We start from the raw sequence: 9994 nt of genomic DNA, 5'->3' as shown, positions 1-9994 counted from the left end.
ATTTTCAGTTTCAGATCCACGATTAACACCACCAGATCTATGATTTTCAGTTCCAGATCTACAAGTTCCGAAAAGCAACGAAGATCCACCACTATCGTCAACGATTGTCACCGCTGTTATCTTCATCCTCTGATCTCCAGTGAAACACGATCACATGTGTCGCCTCCTTCTCATCCTCTCTGATAATTAGTGAAAACTACTAGATCTGATACAAATCTGATGTGTTTCAGGTTACATCTGATGTGTTTTAGGTTACATCTCAAATGAAACATTATCGTCTACGTCACATCTGAGCTTACTCACACTAGATCTATCATCTTTGTTTCCTCCACTACAAGATTAGAAGTTTTCTGGTCTAGATCTATGATTTTTGCCACCACAAATGTCTAGATCTGCGATTTTTGTCAACATCGATGTACAGGTATACAAGCTCCGATGGGATCTGGTTTTGTTTTCTTCAAGTCTTAGATTTGGTGAAACACTGCCAACTTGTCTCCGTTTTTTTCTCTCTGATCTCTGGTGAAACACCACTAGATCTACATCAAGTATGTCATTATTTGTGTTGATTATTTTTCCTTTTGTTAAACTGTGAATTTAATGTTTTAATCTATTTTTTTTATTGTTCACTTTTCTTAATATTAGTTTTAACTACTATTAAGTTGTGAATCCAATGTTATTAATACGCGAATCCAAGTTTATGTTCTTATTTGTTATGATACTTGCATAGATTTTTGTTTCATAACTTAGGTTTTTTAGTTGTTATTTTGTGAATTTAATTTAAAATGTGTTATAATGTTAATGTTTTCTCAAATAATGTGAATCTAAGTCTTTTAAGTTGTGAATTGTGATGTTTACATGTTTTTATTGCTTTTTTAGTCATGTTGATATTAGTTTTAAATGTTATGAATAAGAAAATGTTAGTTTATGTTGTGAATACATGATTTGTTACAAGTTTAAGTTATGAATATATGATTTTTTTTATAAGTTTTAAGTTGTGAATGCATGTTTTATATTTATTTTTCTACTTACATCTATTAAAGATCTCTACGGTGCATTTTTTTTATCATTTTTGTTCTTCTGTTAAGGTGTGAATTTAATGTTTTAATCTCTCATTTGTTTTTTTATAATCTTAGTGTTAACTTCTATTAAGATGTGAATTTTTTGTTTAAACTGTAAATTGACTATATAAGATGTGAAATTTGTGTATTAAATTGTTCGTTCATTGTATTAAGCTGTAAATTTTGTGCATTAAACTGTGAATTAATTGTATTAAGAGTGTTAAGTTGTTAATATGGTTGTAAATGCATACTTTTTGTATATTAAACTGAGATTTATTATACTAAGCTATGAACTTTGTATATTAAGATGTGATTTTTGTGTTTTAAATTGTGAATTGACTACATTAAACTATGATTTTTTTTGTTTAAACTGTGTATTAACTGTATTAAACTATGAATTTTTTGTATTAAACAATGATTTTATGTTTTAAACTATGAACTGAATGCATTAAGCTATTAATTTTCTATATTAAACTGTAAATTTTTTATATTAAACTGTGATTTTTGTGTTTTAAACTTATTTTTAGATTTGGTCTCACGGTCTCACAAAATTAGCATGTTCTCAAATGAACCTGTATATATATATATATATATATATATATATATATATATATATATATATATATATATATATATATATATATAGGTTTAAGTTCTATGGAAAACAAAAAACCCTAAAAATCATAAAAAAAAATACTTAGAGATCACAAAACTTTTTTTTTGAATTTTTTTTATAAAAAATCGCAGCTTTTTATAAAAATTTGCTGAAAAAAAAATAAAAAATCAATTTTTTTTTATAAAAAAAAAAGTTTTTTTTCAATTTTTTTTTCACCGATTTTCTTTAAAAACCTGCGATTTTTTCATAAAAAATGTCAAAAAAAAGTTTTGTGATCTCTAGGTATTTTTTTTATGCATTTTTATGATTTTTAGGGTTTTTTTGTTTTCCAAATAACCTTTCCCTATATATATATATATATATATATATATATATATATATATATATATATAGAGAGAGAGAGAGAGAGAGAGAGAGAGAAAGAGAAAGAGAGAGAGAGAGTTGGGTTCAAATGTTTCTAGCAACTATTGTATTCCTAAATGCACCAATCAGAAATTAACAAATAATAAAATAATTAATTAATTCAAAAATGGTATTTCTGGTTTTTTGCACCTTGCAATTAATGGGGTCATTTAATAAAATCTTTGCAATTAAGGAAACAAAATAAATACCTAATCTCTCTTTTATAAACACCATCTCTTTTCTCCCCTTATTATCTCTTCTCTGTCTCTTTATCTAATCGTACATTTGCGTCTTAATAACCCTAGCCAAATCGTCAACCAAGAGAAGCCCAAAACTCTCCACTCCTGCCGACCATCCCATTATTGACTCAAGTAAAAAAAATGCTCCTCAATTATTTCTGGTCTCCAATGATTGATTATTTCACTGGTAGATTGACGAATTGGGTTTCATCGGATGGACCTTCAATCGCCGTCCTCTTATCCACCGATGACAAATAGCTTGAAGAAAGTCTTTAAAATATGGTGATTTCATTACTTCTTTGACTTTCTTTTGCTGTTTATATGATGATTTTGAGAAATTAATTTGAGTTTATTGTAACCAATTCATCAATACAACCAAGAACCAACACATAATCAAGATGTGTTGAAGCTTTCACCTTTCTTCAAAGCCTAGGGAAGCTCGGGGACGAAAGATTGGATGCAATCTAATGCACAAGTGAGTATCTGGAACTATAAATTTGTACATCCGATTTTTTTTAATAAGCCATGAATTTCAAAAATCAACCACTGAATGTTTTCATTAAGCTGCAAACTGATTTTATGTCTATACTATCCAAATTGCTATTTACTTCGTTTTTTTATTTGTTTGTTGTTTTGTTTATTTATCTTAATTTTATAATATGTGTGTATAAATAATCAAGTGGGTTTGATGTTAAAAACTTATTGTTAAACAACAAATTTAAGTAATATTTATATTCATAAGTTGCACATTAGGTGTTTGTGAAAATGCCTAAAAAAGAATTTTGCTTTTGCTTTTTAAATCTGTTTCACTTGGTGGATCTTTGTTTTTTTTAATACTTTGAGCTTTGATTCTCTATTATCTATATGTTGCACGAAAGGTGTTTGTGGAAATGACTAAAAGAGAATTTGGTCATGTGGTATGTATTCTGTCAAAACACTTAGAATGTCTATTATTCTAACAAAATTCGATTTCAATCTCCTTATTTGTCAAGATAGGAAAAGTAAAAAAAACATTGCAAGATAGGAAAAATGAAATACATTCTGTCAGAATATGCTATCATTCTAAATTATATAGTTTCTATTAAATAAGTAATGTTTGTATTCTGTTAGAATTTATTTATATAAATGCATTTTGTTAGAATGTCTTTGAGAATGTTTGTTAACAACAAGTACATTAGCTTCAGTGGTAATACTAACGAGTGATGCATGTTATTCTTTCAAAATGATTTGAAGAAGGAATTCAATATTGATCATATAAGAGAAAGATTTGGAATCGAGTTCAACAAACATATTTTGCAAAGAATTAAATTCTTACGATAATACATCACATTTTCATCATAGTTTGAATCAAGTGGATTATTTTGACCATTGATGAAGATCAAGTGTATTTGCTCAATAATTATATATTTAAGAATGTTATTTCTTAATAATTTTATTCATTGTTGATATTCTGTTAGAATATGTATAACTATATTAACTTGTACAAGACTATTGGTTTGTAAGAATATGTATGATTTTGTATTCAAGTTCAGATGTATATGAAGAATATATGTTGAATTCTTAAATCATGTTAATTACCAAAAATATATGCATTAGAAATATATTCCGCAAGAATAAAATCTAAAATATCTTTACTAATTAATGTTGTCATTTTGACAGAATAAAATCGGATTTTTAAATTTGAATTAATTTAAAATATTAATATTTTTAAAAATAAAGGAATTAATTATCCCTAAAAATCCGAAAATTTCATTTTTTTTATTATAGGTTAATTGACTAAAATGCCCTTATGCTGGAATATGTGTGATTATAAGGTACATGTTACCATATTGTGATATAATAGACCCTCAGATCATGACATTTGATTCTATTCTATTCAATGGTCCAGATTTTTGCATTCTGACACACAATAGTTAGTAAAAAGCAAAATAACCTTATATATATATATATATATATATATATATATATATATATATATATATATATATATATATATATATCCCTATTATAATAAAAGAATAGTTTTATTCTCTTTTTGACAAGTGTCATTCTATTAGACTTCCTAATTAATGCATATTTTAGTCTTATTTTGTCATGTGTCACCCTATTATTTCTCATAATTAATATATGTCATTTGTCAACCTATTTATTATCCATTTCAAATTTTAAATTTCTCACCTTAATTACATTAAATTAATAACAATAGAACAAAAATTAAAATAAAATTAATACAAATTATAATGTGATATAATTTCATATAATTATTTAATTCAATAATTATAATTTCATATAACTAAAAAAATCTCTTAATTAATAATATATTTAAAATAATTGATTAATAATTTTAAGTTTTTTTACTATAAAAGTTTAAAATAATTGATTAATAATTTTAAGTTTTTTTACTATAAAAGTTTAATTACTATATATATATATATATATATATATATATATATATATATATATATATATATATATATATATATATATATATATATATATATATATATATATATATATATATATATATATATATATATATATATACTTTACAGATGGTACGGCCAACAGCATTTTTAGCGTTGGTGAGTGCACGTGCGGTCGTGTGGTCCCTGCCATGCGACTCAATTATAAAGCTTCCTTCAACACAACACTATTCCCCTCGGACCTACCTTGTAATTCTTCGCTCACGACTCACCTTTTATTTTTCTAAATAAATTGTATTTTATAAATCCTGAATAATCCAAACACCAAACTTAGACTTTATAAAATAAAAATTAACAAAAAAAATCCGCGATAAATAAAATGTATCCGTACACATGGTAAGAATAAATGAATAATAGAACCCGAGGCATCGCTCAGATGCTTATGTCCTCGGTACGTTGATTCATGGACCAATTATCTGATATCAATAAGTTGACATGTATTGTTCTGAATTTGTCAATTCTAGAATTTACTTTTATTTATACGAATAAACGAATTATAGAACTAGTGCATTAGTATTATTTATTTTTATTTTTTGGACTCTGTCATGTCAATCAAATATAAAAGGATAAAGTTGAGAATGAAGTAGGGTCGGTAAATCACATGGCACCTAACTTAAATTCGTGGGCCTATGGACCCAAGCACAACATGGCCTTCTTCCTCTTAATGGACTTTATCATTTATTTTAAAATTTATCGGGAAATTATATCATGATGATATTATCTTTGTGACAATCATTATCGTCATCATCATCACGATGTTGGTATAATTATAATCATTATTTTCATGATTACTTAAATTGCAAGGGTATACAGCAAGAATTTTAGCAATCCCTTCAAATTGGAAGTTGTTTGGACACTGAAATGATTGTATGATAATATTCTTAGAAATGTTACATCTATATCAAACGTGTATCACATCGAGCAATTCACACCTTTAACGTTTAAATACTTTATACCGGTTGACATTATTTTAACCGGAGTAAATTACAGAAATGATTCGTATAGTAAAATGAAAACTGCAACTTTAGTCTAACATTCAAATTTTTGCGCGGACATTTCTTATAGTTGCAGTTTCTTGTGGTTTTGGTCTTTTATCTATTTAAAATGACTTTCCTATTTTTATATGATTTTGTTATTATCCAATTGATTAAATATTATTATTTAAATGTATTCGGATTCCACCCAGCCATCCCACAAGAAAATAAAGTCATAAGTATTGCATGTGAATGAAATTTCTAAGTTGGACTAAAATTGCAATATTCATTATACCATAAAAATCATTTATGTAATTTACTCTTTAAAATTATAAATCGCACGTCTAAGTGGTGTCAATGGCGGTCAATTTGATTATACTAGCAATATTTTAACCTTAGACCAGTGGCAGTTCTATTGTTCTAAAGAGGTGCTCGGTGTGGCACCAGCAACACCTAAAATTTTGTATATGCAATGGAAATAATTCGATTTTTTTTTATATATTGTGTCACTATGGAAAAAAAAACTCACAACTACATCAAAAAAAAATCGGCTACATAAAAAAAATGTTGACATATTGGATTAACCAAGCCCAAAAATTACTAGCCCAATGCTTTTAATTTTAATCCTATTAATATTAGCCCAAAAAAAATAAGAAATGGGGAAATAGCACAATGGCATTTGGATAATTTGATCTATTGATCCAATGGGCTCACTAATTCGGCAGAAGCACAAAAGAAAAGAAAAAAATGAGGTCTGTGACCTCATGTGTTTACTCGTCGCTCTTGTTTGCTTCCTGTCGACAGTCGACTTCTCTTCTTACTGCCTCCATCGGCGATTCATTCTCATCTTCTGTTGTTGCATTGTTGACTGAGTAGCAAAAATCGAATCCCAATTGCCATTGCTCAATTCAACTCCAAGTAATTATCCAAGCTCTACCCTAATAATGAAGCAAGTAAGTATTATTGATACTTTGAAAATTTACCAATTTGTTTAGGTTTTTCGAAACTGATATGTTTTTATCTTGACTTGGTCCTTGTATGATTGTTTGATTGTGCTACTTGTTTGGTCTTTGTATGACTGTGTTATTTGTTTAGGTTTATATGAAATTGAAATCGTATGTATAAAATGTTAATTTACTTGTTTAGGTTTATATGAAATTGAAATTGTGTATAAAATGTTATATGACATTGAAATTTTTTAGGTTTATATACAATATGTATGAATTGCTTGAATCATTTTTGTAATTTACTTGTTTAGGTTGATATGAAATTGTATGATAAAATGTAAAATATGTATGTTTGTGTTTTGCTTGTGTAGGTTTATTAGTTTGAGTGGATGTAGTGATAAAGTGTTTAATTGATAAGTTAAAGTGTTTGTCTTTAAATTTATGATGTTATAATAGAAATATGTATACTTGTGTTACTTGTTTAGGTTTATATGAAATTGAAATTGTGTATATACAAAACAAACTAACAAAAGTACGTTGTTATTAAAAGTATGATGCTATAATAGAAAAAAATATATTTAAAGTACATTTAATTGAAAAAAAAACAAAAATAAGATGTTATAAGTACTATAAATTTGAAAAAGAAGTGAAAATAGAACAATTTAATAAACAAAGTAATAAAAGTATGTTGTTATTAACACAATTACAAAAGTTATTAATAGCAACATACGTTTATATTATGTTCGACCGGGAAAAAAATGGCAACATTAAACAAAAGTTATTAATAGCAACACATGTTAATATTCTCCTTTTCAATTTTTTTTTGATACCACAATGTTATGTGCGATTATACAACAAAAGTGAGGCATTTGGAACAAGCATCGATTTGGTAAAAATAAAATTTTAAGGGTTATCGATTTGATTTTTGTTTTTAACCAAAATAAAATCGATTCATATCATGATATCATTTTCATGGGTTGTAACCTGACATCGCTTTTATAACATGTATAAATTTTACTTGCTTAATTATTTAAGATTTCTAAATTTTTATTGTACTTCTTGAATTGGGTTGTAACTTGTTGGATAAAAATTGTTAATGTGTCTTTGTATATTATGATAGATAAAAAAATTTAATTAACAATACAAAAATGTTTGGAATCAATAAAAATATCATTTACAATTTAATACTTAATTATATATTTATTTATTATTTAAAAACATATTAAATATAATAATATTTTATTCTTTAGAATTAGATATTAACTAGTAGGCTACCACTCGTGCTTCATGAGGAATGAAACTTACGTCACTACGAAAATATAGGAAGTAATCTATAAATTTCTAATAAGTACAGACTATTTTTTGTATTTTTTTTTAATATATGAACCGTTCCTATTAAAAAAATACACACCATTTTCTATATAATACGGGAAAAAAATTTGTAATAAAGACTTTAAAAAAAAACCTCTAAGGATTAAATGTGACAATATCCAAACCACACTTAAACATAAGGGTTCTTTTGTAAAAAACAAAATGTTTAGAGACTAAATGTAACAATATCCAAAATCTTTATGGTAATTAATTGCATTTAGTATATATAATATTTTTTCCGTCCTAAAACTATAATTCATCTTTCATTTATGGTTTGTCCTAAAATAATAGTCTATTTATAAAAAAATAACATTTTTACCAAAATATCATTTTATTATTACTTAACCAACTAAGCATTTAATAGAGCATTAAATGCAAAGTAATGACAATAAAGTTAGTAGTAACTAATGTTTCCTTAATCTGTGCGTGTTTTTTTGTCTGTCGACAATAATTTTGGGACATAGAGAATATAATATTAATATATTTTTAAAACAAAAAAAATATTTCACAAATCACTGAAAATAATCATTCAAAATTCACATATATATATATATATATATATATATATATATATATATATATATATATATATATATATATATATATATATATGACACTGTAGACCAATGGAAGGGATGTAGCGCAGCTTGGTAGCGCGTTTGTTTTGGGTACAAAATGTCACGGGTTCAAATCCTGTCATCCCTACCTATTACTGCTCCTTTGAGCAGTAACGAGGGATTTTTTGAGATCAATTCACATTGGACATATCATATAGAATCTTTCATTGTTATGATACTATTATAGTGTATGCATACAAGATGTATTGGGGCCAATCCTTTTATTTACAGTCTTATCTTTTATGATAAGAAAGCGCTCTTAGTTCAGTTCGGTAGAACGTGGGTCTCCAAAACCCGATGTCGTAGGTTCAAATCCTACAGAGCGTGATTCGGATCTTCTTCGATCGAATTCGGTTGAAGCACTAACTGGAACGGCAATCTGAATTTGACCTCCTGGATATTAAAGAAAGGAGGAGGTCAATCAAAAAAAGAGATGTTATATATATATATATATATATATATATATATATATATATATATATATATATATATATATATATATATATGTGGGTAAAGTGAATATACCTAACAACCTTATATAAGCTTAGGTACCTAACCACATTATACTACATTGTTTTGCATTATATTTCCATTGCAATCGTCTAAGGTTCTTAAACTTCAACCCTTAACTTGATTTACTTCCAAGATTTTCAGACATTCACCATTATATTCCTCTTACACCATTTGATTTGTAACGGTAGTATATGAAGCCCATCAGGGGGTCTCCGATAGAAAGATGTCATTTGAAGGAAGATAATGGTGAAACTCCAAAGATTTTGGAAGCAATCAAGTTATGAGGTTGAATTTTAAGCACTTTGGGTGATTACAATGCGAATATGATACAAAATTACATAGTATGATGTGGTTAGGTACCTAAGCTTATATAAGGTTGTTAGGTATATTCACTTTACCCTATATATATATATATATATATATATATATATATATATATATATATATATATATATATTCTAATAAAAGACTTCTAAACATGCCGAATGGCCTTCTTAGAGACCTACTAAACGCCCCGTGTCCTTCTCATATTCATCTCAATTTTATTTTTTCGCTCAAATTCCAATTATGTTTTTAGTTATTCTTGATATCCCAATAAATTAGGTAAAAGAGTTCACTTCCTTGGCAAGAAATCAGTAATCGCTGAAAAGTTCCTAATTTATAGAAAATTTTGTTTCTGAAGGCATCCCATAAAATCAACATTGTCGATTGTAACCAAATCATCTGCATACTTGAGTCTAGGATCTTCTTCTTCTAACAAAGAAACCCAAGCCT

At 26.7% G+C, this 9994-nt stretch overlaps 2 non-coding genes across 2 annotated transcripts; both read left to right on the top strand.

The window, feature by feature from the left end:
• Positions 1 to 8721: 8721 nt before the first annotated feature.
• Positions 8722 to 8795, top strand: TRNAP-UGG (transfer RNA proline (anticodon UGG)). Its single transcript has one exon. It is a non-coding gene; the product is annotated as a tRNA-Pro (tRNA).
• A 165-nt stretch (positions 8796 to 8960) lies between these two features.
• TRNAW-CCA (transfer RNA tryptophan (anticodon CCA)) lies at positions 8961 to 9034 on the top strand. The gene has a single exon. It is a non-coding gene; the product is annotated as a tRNA-Trp (tRNA).
• The last annotated feature ends 960 nt before the right edge of the window (positions 9035 to 9994 follow it).

This window comes from Lactuca sativa, chromosome 5 (assembly GCF_002870075.4).
Source record: "Lactuca sativa cultivar Salinas chromosome 5, Lsat_Salinas_v11, whole genome shotgun sequence".
Lineage (NCBI taxonomy): Eukaryota > Viridiplantae > Streptophyta > Magnoliopsida > Asterales > Asteraceae > Lactuca > Lactuca sativa.
Note: the sequence above shows the minus strand (reverse complement) of the source record. Positions and strands in the feature narration are given on the sequence as shown.